General features: G+C 36.9%; 1 long non-coding RNA gene across 1 annotated transcript in view; it reads left to right on the forward strand.

Moving 5' to 3' along the window:
* LOC139041825 (uncharacterized) overlaps positions 1 to 23,303 on the forward strand; it is a 79,250-nt gene that overhangs the window by 23,383 nt on the left and 32,564 nt on the right. Inside the window, exon 2 of the long non-coding RNA XR_011497804.1 lies at positions 11,035 to 11,123. This is a non-coding gene — a long non-coding RNA (uncharacterized lncRNA). The remainder of the gene's footprint in view (positions 1 to 11,034; positions 11,124 to 23,303) is intronic.

Below are 23,303 nucleotides of genomic sequence, written 5' to 3' on the forward strand. Positions count from 1 at the left end.
TTGATTTTTTCAATTAAAGAATTAAGCAGTGTATATCAAAAACACAGTTCACCCATAACAACAGAATCAGTAATATACCAAGATAAAATGTATTTCAAGAGGGAAGTGCTTTCCTTTATCACTGAAGCACTTTACTGCATTATTAATATTTGGAAATATATCTGACTTGCCAACTATCCAATACAACAAATAGAGCTAGAGATTCTGGGTTTTTCTACCAAGTCTCTTTTTTTTGGTAAGAACTACATTTTTTAATTTTATAACTATAGTGAGTAAACATTGATTTTAAAAACACCAAGTCTCTTTTTTAATGAAAACTCATCCTTTATATAAGCTCTTTCTAAAGTAAGTAATTTAAATTATTATTTGTTTGTCTATTCTACCTATTGTGTTGGGTGAACTATTTCTCCCTGAAAGGAAATTATCATTTATCTATGCAATATTGATATAAAATGCCAGAGGTAAAAAAAAAGCTAAATTTAATACCAGCAATTATAATCGCAAAGTAGTATATGATTGTAGGAAATGCTTTTAACGTGCTCTCTTAATTTATGGGCCATAATAACAATGATAAAGATGATAAAATCTAGTCATGCTTGCATGTGGCTCCCCATGAACAATAACGGGCAGTTGGTGGCAAAGGTGGCGAAAGTGACAAGTTGCAATATCTTAGCCTGATATGGGGACTATTTTAAGATCCATCCCTGTGGAAAAACGCAGATCAAAGGAACTGAATCCGATCTGTTAGTATCAAGCTACAATACTCCATGCTGCTTTTTACTAGAGTCCTAATAAACAAAGGTATTCAATTACTTTTAAAAAATTAAACATCTTTACATAATGAAGTTTTGCTTTACAAAAGATCATACTGACATTAACATATCGTGACATAATTATTCATAAAACAAGAACATGAAAGATCTATGAAAGCTATGTATTGTTGACATAGAACACAAATTCTAGGTAGCCTATGGAATTCAATTAAACGAGCGATACTAAGATGAAAAGTCCCAATACTATGGCAATGATCTAAAGATTACCTAAATATTCTTAGTCAGGTCAATTGATACTAGAAGAAAAGCAAGAGTACGTTGGGACCAGTACATGGCTGGCTGCACTTACTATTTGCCTTGCTAATGATCCTGCCATCTCAGTTATCACTAGCTCAAAGCACACAGTTTTCAATTTTTTCAGAGCCAGATTATTCAAAGGTTTTAGAGATTTCTTAAATCTCTAAAGGTTTAAGAGATGTTAGAGATTTCTTCTTGTTTCAATCTCTATTAATTCCTAATCTCTATGAGAGTTTAAAAAGAATTCCTAAAGTGGCAAGGAAACTCATTTAATCGTCACCAGTTGTTTTCAATAGACTTCCAGATGGAAACTTCTCATAAAACTTTTTCTAAAAAGATAATTTTTAAAATATGGTAGCAGAAACTTCAATTTACAATGTGTATTAACTAATCATGTCCTGAAAGTTTTAGAGGATGAAAAGAATAAAATAATCTGTTAAGCAATTCAATTGGACCTGGGCGTGTTTAATTCAACCACATTTTTCTGGACCCACGTATTCGAAAAACAGATCCTTGAGTCACAACTAGCAATCTTTGAGCAGCACAGAAAAAATAGATGAATCCCTCAGTTATAAGTTGCCAGGAATTTTGAGACACCTCATCCATTTTACAGTAGCTTTCAAAGGGAGGAAATCTATATTAAGTGAAGATAATTTATTTTAACTTGCCAATAAAAACATTCATTTATCCATATAATTACATGTACTTTTTTTTTCTTTCAGCAGCAAATTCAGAATTTGAGAGTAAATCCTCTGCATGTCTCATGTCTAAGAAGTCTGCATGATGTTAGGCTATTTTCAATTATGGGTAATACCACGGTGACCCACTGCATTTCATAGTTCATGCTCAAACCTTGACCTTTTTAGCATCTTAAGGCTTGACAAGAGAATTTCTAGGCATATTGAGGAATACTAGTATTTTTCCTGTACTTTCTATTTGTGTAAAATCACAGAATTTTAGTAAATCAAAAATTACTTTTCTTAAAAGCCAGCTGGGAGCTTTTGACAGATAGATGTTCAATGCTTTTAGTGAAAGGCTTTCACTTCACATAAACAAGATCCCCATTTAACTTAAAATGCAACAGCAAATAAAGCTGAACAGATTCCTTCTAAATACAGGTTTGCACATGAGCAGACAATGACAGCATATTCCCCACCCCCTGATGGCTGGCAGGTTTTTAAGAAAATATCACTGTAAAATATATTCCAATTCTAGACACATTAAATGTGAAGAGAGAAGACTAGTATTGAGGAAATATGTTTCAACTTCTTTCTTTCCTACTTTGCATATCAGTCTGACTCGTCAAACCTTCTATGTTCCTGTCATGCTTTTGAATATTACAGCTATGGCAGTACACTGAAAGGTTAAAGACTTGACGCAAAGCTAAAGTGAGTAATGATCACAACATAAACAATACCAACTGTGCAATAATATCTCACAGTATCTACAAACGTAGGAACAGTTACCAGACAGTCCTCTTGGTTGTTCTTTAAATCTTCTCTTGCTGATGCCTTGGCTCTGTACTCTTTCATACTCACTAGGTAAAGTTCTTGCATCTTTGCATGCTGCATGATTTTTTCTTTGTTGCCAGCTTCACGTTACTTTCACCAGGCTGCCTACTCCTGTTCTATACTTTCCCGCTTGACCTGCTCAGCTCAGCATGCCATCTAACAGACAACACCCTGACCAGGTAGACCTTAATTGTGGCAGGTGTTAGTTGGATGATGAGAGACAGATACCAATTTCACCACATTCAAGGCAAAAGAAAACTTAAATTGACTCATGTAATCCAGGGAAGTATTGAATAACCAAATTATAAGTAAGTCAGGAATCACCGAATCTCAGGAAATTCTGGAAACATGGACCAGGGCGCTGGACCAATGTTAATTATGTGGATGAAAAGAGGGCATTTTCAGACACTTCCAGATGTCTCCTGTGTAGCAAAAAATAACGTTTACGTATTGCTCATAATTTGTGAGGACTTTCTGACACTCCAGGTAGGAAAATCTGGTGTACAAGTTCTATGATTATGTTCAATAAAATAAGGTATTTCAATAGTGGATCATTGACACATTCTGAAATTTTGCTCTCCAATACTAACTTTTAAAGGTTTAAAAAGTCATTAGACTCGCAAGAGTTATATTCATATTAAAATATTTCTTCTTCAATTCCTGTGGTGATTTACTCTATCTTCTACTGCCCCAAAAACCACAAATATAAGAGAGCACAAATATCCAATGCTTTTCATTTTTTTGTCCATAGTCTATTAATATTTTGAGACTGATTATATAGTCTAAGGAAGGACGAAAGTGTCAGAGCAAATGTTTTTCCTAATTTCCTGATTTTGTTAATGAATATTCAAGACAACAAGAGGACCAAGGGAACATTGCTCCAGAGGAAACAGGAAGAAAAACCAAACAACTAATAACAACAAAAAGAAACACATTTTCAAGAAGAATGAACTGATGATGTGTGAAAAGAGAAGAAAAGGAAAATAATTTTGGAATAACTTTCTAAAGTCAGACGTATTCAAATCATCAGAACAAACACAACATGAAAACCCAAGTTTATAGAGTTCACTACACCTTAACCATAATGTTCACGTCAATCCTATCATTATCCCTGTTTGGTCACACAGCTGCCAGTGGCAGAGCTATAGTTCAAATCCAAGCCTTCTGGCAACAAATTGAAGTTCTTTCTCTTTATGCTGCCTCCCTTTGAAGCTCTTCACATGCTTGAAATTAAGCACGCTTCCTACAGGTTTAGAATCAAAAGTCCTTCCTCCAGCACCTGTTAGCTCAATGACCTCAGACACATTACATTAACCTCTTTGTACGTTACATTATTCATCTATGCAATAATAATCATGACATCTTTCCTGTCATTGAGTTGTTGGAAGATCAAATAAGACAGTACTTTGTAACAATAACATTTATACATATAAGGGATTGTTATAATTAAAATGCATAAAGAAAAAGGTTGATGAGATTTCCCAGTCACTAGTTGTTATTTTTAAGAACTCATGGTAGCAATAGTTGGAAATAATTTCTCCCTCAATTAGGCCACATTGAGCCATTGTGGAGTCAGTATTGCATCCAGTTTATGTCTCCTCACCTTGAGGACGCTGTGAGGTGAAGAAGTTCAGAGTAGTTTAATAACATGATTAAAGTGGTGAATAAATAAGACCCGTGAGAACAGGTAGAAGGAGTTGAAATTAATTAGTCTGGAGACAATAATTGTCTCCTAATTCAAAAGACATTATTATAAGAAAAATGTAGACCAACTTTTATCCATCTTTTCTAGAAATGACTTGAAAGTCACTCTGAAAATACAGTGGTATAGTATAGGCATAAGAAAGAATTTACTGATAGGGTTGTTTGTTAAATATTAAAACAGGCTATTAAAAGAAGACGTGGAGTCTCTTTTGTTGATGATTTTTCCAAAGGAAAATAGACACAAATCAATTTAGTATGGTCAGGGAGCAGATATACTTGCAATCAGGGAATTAGAATAGCTAACTTATTGAGATCTTCTTTCACTGCTCAATAATTCTACAGTTCTCTGGCTAATTCCTCTGATTAATCATGAAATAGGTAGGTAGCAAATTTTCTAATTATCCTTGTCCAAATATGCAGGCTACATGAATTTGCTAACATCCTATAATAAATATAGTTTGGTTTTGGTATTTTTAGAGGAGGGTGGACCGATGCAGAGGTTGAATTAACCTAACTCTTTGGTTCATAGCACAGTCTCACCACTGATCTAAGCAAGGCAAAACAAGCAATTTTAAATGGATTTTCCCCCATCATCACATTCCTCACTACCATCTATCCCTCCCCAACAGGTAACTGCTCTAAAATGTTTGATGTATATTCTTAAGCTTAAATGTATCTTTGGAAATATGTAGTGTCATTTTGCTTGTGCATATTTTTAAATTTACGTAAGTAGATCTCATTCTTGTTCTTTTGTTTTCAACCAGCCGTCTGTTTTTAAGAGCTGTGTTGTTTCTAACCGATGCGTCATATTCAGTAGTGCGCATCCTTGCCTTCTTCTTCCCCTAGTGGTGGACAAGGTTGTTTCCAACTCTCTGCTTCCACAATGTTGTGAAAAACATATTCTCTTATGTGCTTTTTTTGGTAAGGTCTCTCTCTCCCTTTTCCTTTAGGAGTGCGTTTGAAGAATCGTACATAATTCGTACATGTGTAATTACTTTGCCAAATTGCTCTCCAAAATGATATCATCCAAGTATGCAGGAGTTCTTGTTTCCCTATCAACTCTTAGCGTTATAGAACTGGGCATTTTTTTCTATATCTGATGAGTGTAAAGTAGTATCTCATTGTTGATTTTCTTCTCTACTTACAGAGATAATATACTTGTTGTTTATTCATATACTTTTCCATTTTTCTAGGGTTTTCCATGTTGTTGATTCTAGGAGTTCCCTCTATATTATAGCTATTATTCTTTTATCTATTCCTTATGTCTATTCCATTCATCTATTTATCTATTGAAACTGACATTTGGATTGGGATTGCAGAGTAATTCAGGGATAGTTGGCATCTTTATACTGTTAAGTCACTCCATCTATATACGTAGGCTAGATCTACATTTATTCAGATCTTCTTTAACGTCATTTAGTAGCATTCTAAATTTTCTCCCTAGAGGACTAAGGCATTAATGATATCTCATCTAATATGTAGTTCTCTCTCTAAAAATTGTCATTATTAACTAATTTAATGTACATGTTCAATATTAGCCCTGTTTATGCTGTTTATGTCTGTAGTGTTTATAAACTCCTCAAGACAACATCTGTTTAACTTCATCTTTGCAGTTCCTACACAGTGCCATGTAAAGACAGATATTGATATGTATTTTGATCAAAAAATTCTTTAGTTTTTCTCTTATAAAATGCCTCAAACAAAATGATAATTTCTAAGACTTAACTATTTTTATAATAAGGAACTGCTGAATCAATAATAATAGACTCAAGTAGTAGAATGACCCAGCCCCTCATTTATGTTACAAAATTTTTATTGACTTCCTACCATGGGCGTACGTGTTCTCATATGTCTGTGGATCCCTGTGACCTGGAGACTCTTTCAGGAGGCCTGTGTAATAAGAGTTACATTCTTATAACAATTCTAAGGTATTATTTGCTTTTTCCACTCTGTTGACATTTGCACTGATGGTGCAAAATCAATAGTGGGTAAAATTGCTGTTACCTTAGCATGAATCAAGGCAGTGGCACCAAACTCTACTATTTGTCACTGTGCTCTTCTCCGACATGCATTCACAGTAAAAAACGTAACTCCAGTTTTATTTACTAAGACTCTCCTTGCTAAGGCAATGAAATTATTAATTCTATTAAATCTAACCCTTGTATATGTCTTTTTAATATTTTGTGATAAAATGGAAAGTATGCATACTGAAGTACAATGGTCATCTTGAGGAACAGCAGTTTTCCCATTATTTAAAAGCTGAATTAGCCACATTTTTCATGGAACATCATTATTAATTGAAAGAATGACTGTCTGATAAGCTATAGTTATCAGACTTGGGTATTTGGCAAACATTTTATCAAAAATGAAAAAAGTGAGTATTTCATTTCAAAAGAAACGATAGTTGATGCCAATAAAAAACTAAAGCTTCCAAATGAAAATTAAAATTTTGGAGAATTTTTATCCACCACCATGAGCTTGACTGTTTCCCAAAACTTAAAGACTTTTCTGATGAGATCAGAACAAATGTGATTTTTTATATTGTATAATAAAATGTGTCAACATTCGAAAAATCTGCATAAACTAGTTACCAAATGACCTATGCATGAAGTTACAAAATCATGCATAAGCAAACCATCCATTCAAGTTTCAAAACAGACCAATGAATTTTAATGCACAGGGAAAAAGTTAGTTGATATGGTTTCAGATTCCATGTTGAAACTAGCCTTTAAGAAAGTGCCATTTGTTGAGTTTTAGAGTAGTATCAAAGAAGACATACACAAGTATCTGAAAAGTCTATAAAACATTCTTTCCTTTCCCACTACATTTGAGTGTAAGGACAGATTTTCTTCATCTACTTCAACCAAAACAACATAACACAACAGATTGAATGAGGAATAGTTATGAGAATCTAGATGTCTTTTATTAAACCAGACATTAAAGATATTTGGAAAAATGAAGTGTAATACCATTCTTCTCACTATTTTTTCTGTTCTAGAAAATAGAATCATTTTTCATAAAAATGTCGTGTTAACACGTAATAGATTTATTATTGTTTTAAAATAAAAGAATACATATTCTCCAAGTTTCTCAGTTTTAATTTCTAATCATAGATAATAATAGATATAACTCACATATACAAAATCTCCTTGGGGTCTTGAATGATTTTAAAGAGTGTAAATTTCCTGAGACAAATAAGTTTGAGAACCAGTGCTCTAAGCAATACTGGTGAACGCAAATATAAAGATACCTTCAGACTGCGTAAAACTCTAAAACAAATGAGGTGATATCATGCATAGTACGTGGGTAAAAGTGCTTTAAATACTAAGCTCAGTGAAGACTTCTCTGAGGAAGTTGCAATTTGATGAATAAAAGTGACCAATTAAAGAGCCAGAGGAAGAGTATTCCAGGTGAAAGGAGAACGAATTTCATCAGTCTGAGACAAAAAGATTTCATATGACGGAGAACCAGAGATGAGTCTGGTGTGGCTGGAGGTGAGCAGTCATCAGAGAAAACAGTGCTAAAGAAGGTTGGATAAGTGGGGAGAGGAGCAAGGACCTTGATGGTCACCATTTGGGTTAAAACAGAAGTCTAGTGGGAAGCCATGAAAGGCTGAAGTAAGGGACTATACAATCTGATTAAGATGTTAGAAGCTGACTCTGACTGCTGTGGAGGATGGATTGCTGGACAGCAAGAATGGAGAAAAGGAGATCAGTTGCACAGCCAAGACACTGGCTCCAAGAGGAGGCAAGTGGCTAGGCCAAGGTAGTGGCTATGGAATTTGAGGAAAGATGATAAATTCCAGATGTGTGTTGGAGGTAAGAATAGAATCTGCTGACGGAATGGTTGTGGAGAATGAAGAAAGGGAGGAATCAAAGTTGATTCCTAGGTCTTTGAGTAGAGCAACCAAGTGATTGAAAGTGTATTTGCTGAGAAGGTCCATCACTACATAATAACCAAATTGCCTCACCTTTAGATCCCTTACATCTTTCCATCAAACTTGCCAGGCAAAACCCAAAACCTGGTCAAATCTAAGTCTCCATTGACTCTTCATCTGCACCTGAGCAGTGAAACGAGGATGGAGACAGGCTAACTGATCTCTCTTCATGACCTCAAACTTCAAGGGGGTCTTTGCCCTGCAGTGAAATCCTACCACAATTTCCTAGTTAATTGCCTTCCTACTTTCCTAGATAACTATTTTACACATTGTTCTCTCTCCTTCAACCGCCTATACCTCTCCATTTCTCAGCTGTTAATGACCTTGCTTTTTATTTCAATCAAAAGTGAGCTTCCATACCTCTAGACACAGCTGCCTTAAATACTATTCATACACTCATGAGGCCCAGTTAATATCTTGCACCTGACCACTCCCTCAAACTCCACACTCACCATTTGGTTGTTTAACAGTTATCTCAAATTTAACATGCCCAACTGAGCTCCTGTCCCCCTGCCCCTCCCCCCAAGTATCTGTTCCACCTATAACCTTCATCATTTCAGTAACAGCACAATTCCATTTGTTCGTCAAAAACCTTGGATTATGCTTGATTCTTCTATTGCCCAGTCCCTCGGTAAAATGCTGTTAGCTCTAAGTTCAAAGCATATCCAGAATCCTGCCTCTTTTCAGCACATCTACTACCGCCATTCTAGCTCAGGTCATCATCATCTCTTGCCTACACACTGCTAATTGGTGTCTCTGCTTCTGCCTTTGTTCCTCTACGGGATACAGCAGCTGAATGATTTGTTTAAAACATCATTTTCTTTTTAGTGTCTGTTTAAAACCTGCCAAGGCCTTTCCTTTTTATTCTGAATAAAAGTCAAAATCTTTACCAGGGCCTCCAATAAATGATCAGGCCTCTTGCCACCTCTCTAACCTCCTTTTCTAACAGTCTTCCCTTTCCCTCCCACCTCTCAACTCCTCTTCAGCAACACTAGACTCCTTGCTGTTCCTTGCACACATCAAGCACTCCCCTACATTAGGACCTTTCTCACTTGCAGCTCTCTCCATCTGGAATGCTCTTCTTTTAGATATCTACATGGTTCACTTCTTTCAGGTTTCTACTTGAATATCATTTTCTCATAAAGACATTCCCTTAACACTCTTTAAATTCTAGGTGAATATGGAGGATTGAACACATGCATTGCTCTCAGCACTCTCCTCAAACTCCACTAAATGGCAGTTAATGAATGTATTTTTAAGCCCATGAACACACAAGGACAAAGAGAGCAAAAGAGGAGACACTAATGACAAAATTTTGTAAGCTGGAAAGAAGAGAAAACAGAAAACATATATGCATATCGTAACTATCCATTCCTGCTAGTTAGTTTTATTTTTCTCAATAGTACTTAACCTAGATAAATGGAAATAAACACAATATAATTATTTATTTTTAAATATTTGTCCTGTCTCCTTCCACGTCCTCCACCCAGCCCCCGAGAATGCACGCTGCACAAGAGCAGTCATTTTGTTTAGTGTTGTAGTCCCAGGCTTGGGAATCATAGTGGGCGTTCAGGACAAATTTCTGACTGAATAGCTGGGGTGGCCTGGGCAAGATGCTGTTTGCGGAGGGGGTGGGGTTGTGGGAATCAAGAGTTCTGATTTGCATGTTAAATTTGAGGAATCTGCAAGATATCCAGGCGAAGATATCAAGTCGGGATCTGGATACCTGGAGCTGAATGCAGAGGTCAGGGATCAACGTAGAAATTTCGGAGTCCTCACCATTGGGACTAGGCGAGATCACCTTGGGGGAGCATGAACACACAGAGAAGAAAACCAAGCTCTGGACCCTGGAGAACTCTGCAATTTAGATGCCAGGCAAAGAAATCATCTTCAAACCTTTATAATCACTTACTACTATCCATAAGAAGAAGAAAAAATAATTTAAATTGAGCGATTCAATAGTAGGTATTTATTATAAATTGTATGTTTGTATTATTGTACAAATATATTACGTACATTATAAAAGACACAGACATAGATATTAAAAAAGAATGAGCTTAAGGACTTCCAGTTAAAGAGGAAGTATTGAACACATGCATTTTTCAGCTCCCTCCTGAAGACCACTACAGAGATGGTAAATGGATTTTTAAAAATAAGGTATAAACCCACAAGGACAAAGAGAACAATAGTGAAACAACAGCACCAGAATATAAGAAGCTGGAAAGAAGAAAGATGAATGGCAACTAACTTATCAGACCCAGGAGAGCTGAGGCTGCAGTGGGGAGAAGTCAGGAAGCAGGATGATTTATAACGCAAAATCTCGTCCCCACCCCAAAGACTCCGGAATTCGTGTCCAGCCCTTCTGAGAGAGGAGGTAAATGCTGGGCAGTAATAGACCTGGCCGAAAGTTTGAGAAGCAGTTACACCTGCAGACGCCTCCACTGCACCCACAGGCATCGCAGGTGACTAAGCCTCTACCACACAGCAGCAGACTGCAGGGTGACCTCCTGGAGAGGACTAAAGAGAGGGTATTGACTGGAGAACAACAGGTGCTCTTGAAGATGGGAATTCCAAATGGAAAATAGATTATGTCAAAGTTAACATCACGCTTAAAACGGAAATATCAAGAAGGATCTCTATATGTTTCTTAGGGATGTGGAGGTGAATGACAATAAGAACATTATTTTGATGTGCGGCAATGATTGCCAATGGAATTCGCCTACATAAAGGGAACTTTAAAATAAGGAATGCTATATAAAATTTTCTTTATGTCTTAAAGCCATTTCAAATATTTATTTCTATTTCTTTTAAGGTGCATAGATTGTTTGAACACTACCTTGGTACATGCCTGCAGGCGTTTTAAGGTAATTGCATTTGTTGTATCCTGGATTGGAAGTAAGTGTAAGTATTGATTCCTTCTGTTCTCTGTAACTGATGACGGAGTCCACTTTGAGTACCATGGCATCACCAAAACTTACTTACACATTTCACGTGATGTATGTGTATATCTAGAGAAACAATTCTTAGTGATACAATAATAATATTTCTTTATAACACCACATTTTTATATTTCTATACCTTAATTATCCAAAATATTCTCTACTTCATTCACAGAAACTGTCTTTGTTCTTGAAAATCACTATGCTTTTATTATTCTTTGTGTGGAATGTCCTTTCCCTCTTTACCTGTCCGAAATGCTCCACCTACCTTTCTTATTTTAAATTAAGTCTATTTTGTCTAATATAAGTATTGTTACCCCCACTTTCTTTTCTTTGTCATTTGCATGGAGTATCTTTTTTCATGCATTCACTTTCAGTTTGTGAATGTCTTTAGTTCTGAAGTGTGTCTCTTGTATGCAGCATATATATGGGTCTTGCTTTTTTATCCAATCAGCCACCCTATGTCTTTTGATTGGAGCATTTAGTCCATTGACATTTAAAGTAGCTATTGATAAATATGTATTTATTGCTATTTTGTAACTTTTTTTCTGGGTGTTTTAGTAATTCTTCTCTGTTCCTTTCTTCTTCTCTTGCTTTCTTCCCTTATGGTTTGATGGCTTTCTTTAGTAATATGTTTGATTTCTTTCCTTTTACTTATTTGTTTACTTCTTATAGCTTTCTGGTTTGTGATTACCATGAGGTTCCTATATAATATTCTACGTATATAGCAATCTATGTTGAGTTGATAGTCTCTAGAGTTTGACTTGTTTCTAAAAGCTCTACTCTTTTACTCCCCTCCTCCCACATTGTATGTTTTTGAAATCGTATCTATTCTCTTATTTTGTGTGTGCCTAATCACTACCCTCTTATCGTTGAAACTGGAAATTTTACTACTTTTGTCTTTTAATCTTCATATAGTCTTCATAGGTGGTTGATCTGCTACCTTTACTGTATTTTTACAGTGATTTTATTGCCTGGTGTTTTGTTTTTTTAAAATATAATTTTCTTGGGGCTGGCCCCGTGGCCGAGTGGTTAAGTTCACGTGCTCCGCTGCAGGCGGCGTGTTTCGTTGGTTCGAATCCTGGGCGCGGACATGGCACTGCTCATCAAGCCACACTGAGGAAGCGTCCCACATACCACAACTAGAAGGACCCACAACGAAGAATATACAACTATGTACTGGGGGTTTTGGGGAGAAAAAGGAAAAAAATAAAATCTTTAAAAAAAATAATAATTTTCTTACCCCTATTCGTGGTCTTCTCCTTCCCACTTAAATAAGTCCCTTTAGCATTTCTTGTAGAACTGTTTCTTGGTGATAAACTCCTTTAATTTTTCTTGTCTGGGAAGCTCTTTATCTATCCTTCCATTCTGAATGATAACCTTGCTGGATAGAGTATTCTTGGCTATAAGTTTTTCCTTTCAGCACTTTAAATATGTCATGCCGCTCTTTTCTAGCCTGTAGGGTTTGGGCTAAGAAGTCTGCCGATAGCCTTATGGGCTTTCCTTTGTATGGTACTTGTTGCCTTTCTCTTGCCACTATTAAGATTCTCTCTTTATCTTTAATTTTGTATATTTTAATTATAATATGTCTTGGTGTGGGTCTCTTTGGGCTTATCTTGTTTTGTGCTCTCTGTGCTTCCTGTTCATGGATGTCTGTTTCTTTCCTTAGGTCAGGAAAGGTTTCAGTATTATTTCTTGAAATAGATTTTCTGCCTCTTTGTCTCTTTCTTCTCCTTCTAGGACACCTATAATATGAATGTTTGTGCACTTGATATTGTCCCAGAGTTCCCTTAGACTCTTCTCATTCTTTTGAATTCTTATTTCTATTATCAGTTCAGAATGAGTGATTTCCTGTAGTCTTTCTCCAAGCTGACTGACCCATTCTTCTGTATCATCTACTCTGCTGTTGAGTCCTTCTACTGAATTTTTCATTTCCAGTGTTCTATTCTTCATTTATGATTGGTTCTATTTTATATTTTCCAATTCTTTGATGACGTTCTCACTGTGTTCATCGATTCTTCTCCCAAGATCAGTGAGCATCCTTATGATTTTTTGTTTGAACTCTTTGTCAGGTAGATTGCTTATTTCTGTTTCATTTAGTTCTTTTTCTGGGACTTTGTCCTATTCTCCTTGCTCAGAATGTACTCCTTTGCCTTCTCATTATGCCTCTTTCTCTGTGCTTAAATATGTGTATTAGGTGAGTCAGCAGTGCCTCCTGATCTTGGAGAAGTGGCTTTATGTAAGAAATGCCTTTTGAGGCCCAGCAGTGTGTTTCCCTCTCATCACCAGTCCAAATGATCCAGGAGTGACCTCTGTGTGGGCTCCTTGTGTCCTTCTGCTGTGGCAGGGTTGCTCCTACTGCAGGTACCCAGGGAGTCTAAGCTTTCCCTCCCTGACTGACTGTAAATCAGGTTTGCAGAGCACCAGCATGGTTGGCTACAAGGTCTAATAGCACACTCCTGTTGCAGTTTTCCTGTTAATTGACTAGGTACCCAGCATAGCTAGGTGCTAGGCTCAGGGGCTTACAGTTGCTGTAGCCTCAGGCCTGCAAGGCTCTTTTTTTTTTTTTATTAATGTTATGATAGATTACAACCTTGTGAGATTTCAGTTGTACATTTTTATTAGTCATGTTGTGGGTACACCACTTCCCCCTCTGTGCCCTCCCCCCACCCCCCCTTTTCCCTGGTAACCACCGATCAGATCTCCTTATCAGTATACTAATTTCCACCTATGAGTGGAGTCATACAGAGTTCGTCTTTCTCTGACTGGCTTATTTCGCTTAACATAATACCCTCGAGGTCCATCCACGTTGTTGTGAATGGGCCAATTTTGTCTTTTTTTATGGCTGAGTAGTATTCCATTGTGTATATATACCACATCTTCTTTATCCAATCATCAGTTTCTGGGCATGTAGGCTGGTTCCACGTCTTGGCTATTGTAAATAATGCTGCAATGAACATAGGGGTGCAACGGACTCTCTGCAAGGCTCTTTTCAGCTCTCTTAGGATTGCAGCTGAGTGGGGCTGGCCCTAGGCATGGGAGCACCAAATTGTTTCAGGCTTAGGAAGTTGGGGCTGATCCTCTTTGTGGCTGTTTGTAAGCACATGTCTTCTGGCACAAATAAGCCCAACCCCCCCCCCCACAGGTCCACACACACCATCAACACAGCCCTGGACCATGCACATTTCCTGACACTCTGAAGCAAACCCAGTTGCCCCACTGCAGAGGCCCTCACCTTTCCACCAACGCCCCCCACAGTTCAGCTGGTCCTCACACAGGCCCTGCCCCACAGAGGCAGACACACTTGCCTCCCTGTAGAGGATCAATGCACCCAGTCTGTGCAGACTGACAAGTAGCCTGAGGCCTTGCTGTTGGGTGGGGCTGGTCCCGAGGGTGGGCTACCTGCCCTCACTGAACTGCATTAAATTTGCCCTGTAGTGGGTGTGGCAGACCCCTGGGCTAACAGGCCAGGGGAAGAATTTCAATGGCATCTGCCAGGGTCTGTGTCAGCACACCTGTGCTAGGTCACAACAATGGCTGCCACCAATGTCTCATTCTCTAGAGAGGTCTCACCTCTCATCAAGATGCACCCAGAGTCTACCAAGTGAGTCTCTTTTCACTGAAGGACTGTGCACCTGTCTTTTTGGTGATTTTAGGTTGCTCTCTGAGATGGGTGAACTTGTGTGTGGACCCTTTAAGAGCCAGGTTTTTCCAGCTTTTGTCAGATAGCTTTTCTGGGGGTACTCCCCTGTTGCAGTTAATAGCCAGCAAAGCCAGATAGTAGGACACTCATCTCTGTTGGGCTGAGTCGGAAGGATACTTATAGTGGTAATGTGCCCCCACTAAGGTCCCCACTCCTCCAGGGAGGGCTGTGTACCTTAGGGTGGCTCCTGCCTGGCCAGCTGTGAAGCTCTGCTGCTCATAAAGGTGGCTTTCTTTCTCTCCAGAAGGGAGTCCTGCCTCTTTTATCTCAGTCAGGACTATCCCTTGTTGTGGGGGTTCTTTTTATCAGGTTTTCAGTTTTCTCTCCAGGGTAATTTTTCCAAGAATAGTTGTAACCTCATTGTGTTTGTGAGAGGAGGTGAGTTCAGAGTCTACCTATGCTGCCATCTTGAGGAGATATCCCACCTATCTTTCAACAACTGCTTCAAATATGACCTCCTCTTTAAGGGCTTGCTTGACTCCCCTCAGCTTTTATTGCTGCACTATTTGTGTAACATACCACTTTGTACTTTTATTATGGCAGTTTCTGCATTGTTTTATCATTATATTTATAAGTCTGTTAACTCTCTTAGCCCAGGTACCATGTCTTATTTTTATTTGTAGTTTGTTAACCTACCATAGTGCTGGGTACACAGTAGTTATTCAATAAATGTTTAAATAGATGTTTGAAAATAATTTTATGTTCATTATCTCATTTTATTTTCCCATATTCAATCAGTCAGTAGATCCTATTGCTCTAAATATTTATTATCTCCATCACTCCTTGGATATAATATACCATGTGACTATCTACTGCCGAGAATTCATGCTCTTGGTCTCTGTTGCTGGGACTATTAGCATCTTAACCTAATTTTGGTCTCCAGTCTCACTGTCCTCCAAATAACATATATTTATCCATCAGAATAACTTAATCACAAATGTTACCATGTTCTCTATAGCTTAAAATCTTTATGTTGGCTACATCCACTTCTAGACATGATAGAATAAAAGAGAGTGCATTTATCTTCCTACTTTAAACAATTAGAAACTGCACAAAACAAGTTTTAAACAGTTAGACAATAGGCAATGCAGGACATTGATCTCTGAGAAAAGATAGACTAATAAATTGAGCTCTTCAATTACCCTATCTTACTGCCTGGAAAGAGTTTCCAGGTGACAGCAAAGCAAGAGAGAATCAGAACAAAGCCTGGCAGTCTTTTCAGTTGAAGAGACAGAGTTTGGAGTTCAGAGAGATGAAGGTAATAGCATTTGTGAAGCAAAATACTGAAGAGGTGAGAGCTTGGGGGTGGGGGGTACAGGGGAGGGTAGCTCCAGAGATTTTCTGAGAGATCCCCACAAGTCTTGAAGCTGAGTACTGATCTGTGAATGTATAGAAGAAACTGCCTGAGGATAAGGAAAAACCCTGAGGAAGGAATAGGCTAAAGAATGCTTGAGTCCACACAGGTAAGCAATAATTTACCTTCCCACTAGCCAGAGTAGCACAACCTCCTAATTCGTAGGCATTGAGTAGACTGAGAAGTATGGTGCCTCACTAATGGGGACACATTAGCCTAGACTAAAGGTTATTCTACATCTGCTTCACAGAGCTTAAAAGCAAACCTCAAAAGGAGCAAACTGATTCCAAGCAAGAAAGCCCAACAATATTTAAGTGAGTACAACAAAATCCAGCATCTAGCAATGTAAAAATAGATAATGTTAGCAACGTATCAAATATTTCCAAGCATGCAAAGAAGCAAGAAAAAGTAACTAATAACCAGGAGAAAAATCAATCAATAGATACAGATTCAGACACGAGAGAACAGATTTAGCTGACAAGGATGTTAAAATAGCTATTATAAATATATTCCATACGTCCAAGAAGGTAGAGGAAAACATGAACATGAAGATGAGAGAAATGGAAGGTATTTAAAAAAACAAGTTGAGCTTCTAGTTATGAAATATACATGATCTGAAAAATGAAAAGTAACTGAATGAGATTAATAGCATATTACACACTGAAGTGAAAAAGATTAGTAAACTTGGTGACACAGCAATAGCAGCTATCCAAAATGAAACGAAGAGAGAGAAATTTTTTTAAATAAACATAAGATTAATGACCTGTGGGGCAATATCAAATAATAGAATAATATATGTGTCATTAGAATACCAGAAGGGGAGGACAAAATAGAAAAAATATTTTAGAAAATAGTGTCCACACTTTCTCCAAATTTGATAAAAAATCATATATCCATGATCCAAGAAACTCAATGAACCTCAATCAGTATAAATATGAAGAAAAGCACACCAAGACACATTACAATTAAATTACTAAAAATCACTGATTAAAATGAATCTTTTAAGAGCATCCAGAGATAAAGGACACATTATGTTCAGAAGAATAAGGACAAAGACAACAGCAGGCTTTTCTTCAGAAACCCTGCAGGCCAGAAGAGAATGGAGAAATTTTATTAAAGAAATGGAACCAAAAGAAAACAAAAAATTTTAACCCAGATTTATTTTTTTTTCTGCTTTGTCTCCCCAAACCCCACCCTGTACATACTTGTATATTTTAGTTGCAGATCCTTCTAGTTGTGGCACGTGGGATGCCGCCTTAACGTGGCCTGACGAGCAGTGCCATGTCTGCGGCCAGGATCTGAAGCCATGAAACACTGGGCCACCGCAGTGGAGTGCACCAACTTAACCACTTGGCCACGGGGCTGGCCCCTAACCCAGATTTCTATACCCAGAAAAAAATATCTTTTAATAATGAATAAAACTTCTGCTTCCTCTTTGAATGTAGAAAGCTGGAAACAGTGTTGTTTCTACTGTAACAACAAGAAAAAATTTGTAACATGAGTTACAAATTCATAACTTTTCTTGAACCCATCAGAGAGCTAAGATTATGGGTAACCATGAGGTCTTAAATCCCAAAACAGATAATCCTCTCCAGAGATAGAGAGAATGTAAGAATTGGCTAATCTGTGGCATAGTATGGGAAAAAGAGATGATATGCACCATAAAAGAGAGTAAGAAGAATTTAGCAAAAAATTTAAGAAATTGATGAAAAGGCCATTGTGGCCTAGCAGGAGAGTATAGATTGCTGGGAGCCACAAACGGAAGGGAGGTCTGCACCTACATGCAAATCCTTTTCATTTGGATGCTCATAAGAAAGATTGTGGGCAGGACAAGAGACCAGAAAGAACTTCCTTCAGTGGTGCAGCATCACTGAAAGGGACTGGGTGCTGCTTTGGAAAGGCATGAAGCACTTCCTGGACCCAATACCCTTATGAAATACAAGCCTTAAGTCACAGAGGTAGAAGCAGCAAACCCTGATATTCCCAGGATACATTCGAACACCACCGTGGCTGGTGGATGGATAAAAGAAAAATACCCTCCACTCAGAAGAGAGAGGCAGGAAACAGTCTTAGACACAGATCCCATGTCTATACCATTAGAAGTCTCCTACTTTAGGGGAAGGTTGGGGGGTGGCAGTCCAGAAACTCTTGAACAAGTCTCACTGAGAATAAAAGGCAGAATTTGGCTGTCACGGGGAGAAGGGACAAGATTATAAGAAAGCATCACCACAAAGACACACACACACAGGGCATAACTAAGACTGAACTGGACCAGGACAACAGAGAAACTTCCTGCCCCCTCCCCAGATAGCAAGCATTGAATAATAAGCAATAGTAAGCTACCACTGGAGAGGAGGCAAGATCAGGGAGAAAGATCTCCAATGTGGCATAGTTGCACAAGAAAGGCTAAAGTCTGAGGCTGTATCAGGAACATTGAATAAAACTGTTTAGCATAGCATCCCCAACCCTAACCACAGGTAGGGCTAGAAGAAATTGAAACTGGTGGAGAACTTTAATCAGAGAAACAACAAAACCAAAATCTAGTTGAACTTCTGACAAAGCTGACGCAACACTAAAAATTCATGGTCTAGTGGAAGAGGTGTGCCTATTTCCATATGTAAAGAATATCTACTTCCATTTCCACCATTCTACATGCAATGTCTAGTATTAAATAAAAATTATCAGACACATGAAAAGCTAAGTAGGGCAATCCATTGTTAAAAGACAAAGCAATTAACAGAATCAAACTAGAGGTGATCAAGAGGTTGGAAATCACGCAGGGGATTTAAAATAAATAATTATTTACAATAATTATTAAAATGTTAAAGGTTCTACTTGAAAAGGTGGGCAACATATGTAAGCACATGGGGAATTTTAGCAGAGAGGTGAAATCCATAAGAAACAATCTAGTAAAATGCTAGAAATTAAAAAAACAAGGCAACATAGATAAGAATGCCTTCAATGTGTTCCTCATTTGACTTGATACAGGAAATAATTAGTAAACTTGAAAATGGTTCAATAGAAATCATCCAGACTAAAACACAAAGAGAAAAAAAGAGTGGGAAAAAAACCATAACAGAGCATCCAAGAGGTAGGGAGCAATATAAAAATGGTCTAGGGACTGGCCCTGTGACTTAGTGGTTAAGTTTGGCACCCTCTGCTTTGGCAGCCTGGGTTCGGTTCCTGGGCACAGACCTACACTACATATTGGCAGCCATGCTGTGATGGCGACTCACATACAAAATAGAGGAAGATTGACAACAGCTGTTAGCTCAGGTCCACTCTTCCTCAGCAAAAGAAAAAAGAAAAAAAAGGTCTAACATACATGCAACTGGAACTGCAAAAGGAGGAGGGAGGGATAATGGCACAAAATGCATTTTCGAAAAGATAATGGCCAAAATTAGTTAGAGAAGATTCAAGAATTTCAGAGTATACAAAAAAAAAAACCCAATGATACAAAAAATGAACTCCTACACATGTTCAAAGTGTGAAAAACCAAAAAGAAATAAACAATTTTGAGAGTATCAAAAGAAAAAACACACATTACATACAGAGGAATAGAGATGATAATTAAAACATATTTTACGTAAGAAACTATGCAAGCCAAAAGACAGTGGAGTGACATCTTTCAAGTACTGAAGGAAAAAACTGTCAACCCAAGATTTTATACCCAGGAAAAAAAGAGTCTTGTAAAAGTAAAAGCAAAAGAGAGATTTTTTTTCATAAAAATCAAAGCCGAATAAAATTATTATCAATAGACATGCTATAAGAAATGTTAAAGGAAATTCTTCATGCAGAAGGAAAATGATTCCATGCAGAAACCTAGATCTATGCAAAGAAATGAGGAGCTCCAGAAATATTTAAAATGAAGGTAAATATAAAAGGCATTTCCCCATTTTAAATTATTTTAAGAAATAATTGACTGTTTAAAGCAAAAATAGAAGCAATGTATTGTGGGTTTACAGCACACGTAAAGGTTTAATGTCTAAAAAAATAACATAAAAAAAGGAAAGGAACAACTAGAAGTATGTTGTTACAAGATTCTTATACTATATACAAACAAGTATAACATAATTTAAAGGTAGCGGGTGGTAAATTAAAAATGTACATTGTAAACCCTAGGGAAACCAATAAAGTATTTCTAAATTATAAGTAATAAGCTAGTAATGGAGAAAAATGAAATAGTCAATTAATTCAAAAGCAGGCAGAGAAAGAGAAGAAAGAGGGAAAAAGGAACAAATTGAAATGAACCAGCAAGACAGTAGATTTGAATTATATCATATCAACAATTAAATTAAACAAAAATGGTCTACACCAGTGCTGTTCAATAGAAGTACGAGTAAGACATGTAATTTGAAGTTTTCTGGTAGCCACATTAAAAAAAGTAAAAAGAAACTGATGAAATTAATTTTAATAATACATTTAACAGAATCCATGCAAAATATTATCTCAACATAAAAATTGTTTATGAGATAGTTCACATTCTGTTTTGTACAAAGTCATTAAAATTCCATGTATACCTTACACTTACAACACATCTCAATTCAGACCAGCCATATCACAAGTTCTCCAGCCGTTTGTGGCTAGGAGCTGCCTTACTGGACAGTGCGATCTAACCAATCATACAAGTTGAAGGACAGAGATTGTCTGATTAGATTAAAAAGCAAGACCTGACTAAATGCTATTTACAAGAAACCCACTTTATATATAAAGACATTTGTAGGTTAAAAGTAAAGGGATGAAAAAAAGTAGAAGAATGGAAAAACACAGACTATGAAAGCACTAACCGAAAGAAAGCTGAATTTACTACATTAATATCAGACAAAGACTTTCTATAAAAAGAAAAAGAGACATTACTCAATGATAAAGAGCCAGTTTACCACAAAGACATAACATAATGTATATGTACCTAATAATAGCTTCAAAATGCATAAAGCAAAAAAATGGTAGAACTGAAAGGCGAAATAGACAAAACTACAACCATATTTACATATTTCAACACTCTTTTCTTAGTAATTGATAGAAAAATTAGGGAGCGAATCAGTCAGGATGTGGAAGACTTGAACCCTGTTAACTAAGTTGACTTGATTGACATTTATAGAGCACTCTACCCCAACACATCAGGACACATACTCTTTTCAAACGCGCATGGAGCATTCACCAAGATAAAGCATACTTTAAGCCATAAAACAAACCTCAGCAAATTTAAAAGAATGGAATTCACACAAAATATGATCTCTACAATGGAATTAAGGTAAAAACCAATAACAGAAAGATTTCTGGAAAATTCTGAAATACCTGGAACTTACACAACATATTATAAATAAAATATCAGTCAAAGAGGAAGGCACAGGGGCTGGCCCTGTGGCCGAGTGGTTAAGTTCGCGTGCTCCGCTGCAGGCGGCCCAGTGTTTCGTTGGTTCGAATCCTGGGCACGGACATGACACTTCTCATCAAACCACGCTGAGGCAGCGTCCCACATGCCACAACTAGAAGGACCCACAACGAAGAATATACAACTATATACCGGGGGGCTTTGGGGAGAAAAAGGAAAAAATAAAATATTTAAAAAAAAAAAAAAGAGGAAGGCACAAAGCAAAGTAGTAAATATTTTGAACTGGTTGCAAGTGAACATACAACATATCAACATTTGTGGGACATAGTGAAAGTAATACTTAGAGGGAAATTTACAGCATTGTGTTCATATTAGAAACAAGAACAGTTCTTAAATCAATGATCAAAGCTTTCACCTCAAGAAACTAGCAAGAGAAGAGCAAATTTAACCCAAAGCAAGCAGAAAAAAGAAAATAATAAAGTTAACAGCATAAATTAATACAATGGAAAACAGAAAAACAATTTTAAAAAATCGATGAAACCAAAAACTGCATCTTTGAAAAAAAAAGAATAAAATTGATTAACCTCTAGCCAGGCTGAACAAGAAGAAGAGAGAAAACACAAACTAACAATACTAGAGATACAAAAGCAGATGTCACTGCAGATTGTACCTACACTGGAAGTAAAATAAGGACATATGAATAACTTCATGCCTACCAACATGGGAACTTTAGATTAAAAGGACAAATTCCTTGAAAGACACAAAATATCAAAGCTTACTCAAGAAGAAATAAATAACTGGAATAGCCAGTGTGTGTTAAAGAAAATGAATTTATAGTTAAAAATCTACAAATAAAGAAAAAGCCAGGCCCAGATGAGTTTACTGGAAAATTACATCAAATATTTAAAGATGAAATAATACGAACTCTTCCCAAAAACAGGAAAGGAGGGAACACTTCCCGACTCATTTTTTAAGGCTAGCATTTCCCTGGTAACAAAATGTGATGAAGAAATTACAAGGAGGAAAAATACAAACCAATATCTCTCAAGGACACAGGTGCAAAAATCTTCATCACACTATTAGCAAATCAAATACAGCTATATCTCTCTCAAAAAAGGCAATGCATCGTGACCAAGTGTAGTTTTTCTTGGGAATTCAAGGTTGGTTCAACATTAGAAAATCAATCAATGTAATTCACCATATTAAGAAACAAAAACAAAATGATGTGACCTTCTCAATAGATGAAAATAAAAGCATTTGACAAAATTAAACATCCAGTCATTATAAAAATTCCCGGAAAAATGGGAATTAAAGAAAATGCCTCAATCTGATAAAGGGTGGCTATAAAAAACCTATAGCTAAGAGAGTACCTCATGGTGAAAGACTACATGCTTTTCCCCTAAGTTTGGGAGCAAGGCAAGAATATATACTCTTGCTACTCCTATTAAACACCCATATAACTGAGCAGTTTCACTCCTAGAGATTTACCCCGGAGAAATGAACACATATCTTTACAAAGACTTGCACAGGAATGGTTATAGAAGCTTTACTTATAACATCCTCAAATTGGAAGTAATCAAAATACCATCAACTTGTGAATGAATGAACAGACTGTGGTTTATCCATATTATGAACTACTACTCAACAATAAAGAGGAACAAAGTACCGATACATGCAACAACATCAATGATTCTGTAAAGCAGTACAGTTAGTAAAAGAAGTCACACACAAAAGACTATGTACTTTTCAT

Source organism: Equus asinus, chromosome 24 (genome assembly GCF_041296235.1).
Source record: "Equus asinus isolate D_3611 breed Donkey chromosome 24, EquAss-T2T_v2, whole genome shotgun sequence".
NCBI lineage: Eukaryota > Metazoa > Chordata > Mammalia > Perissodactyla > Equidae > Equus > Equus asinus.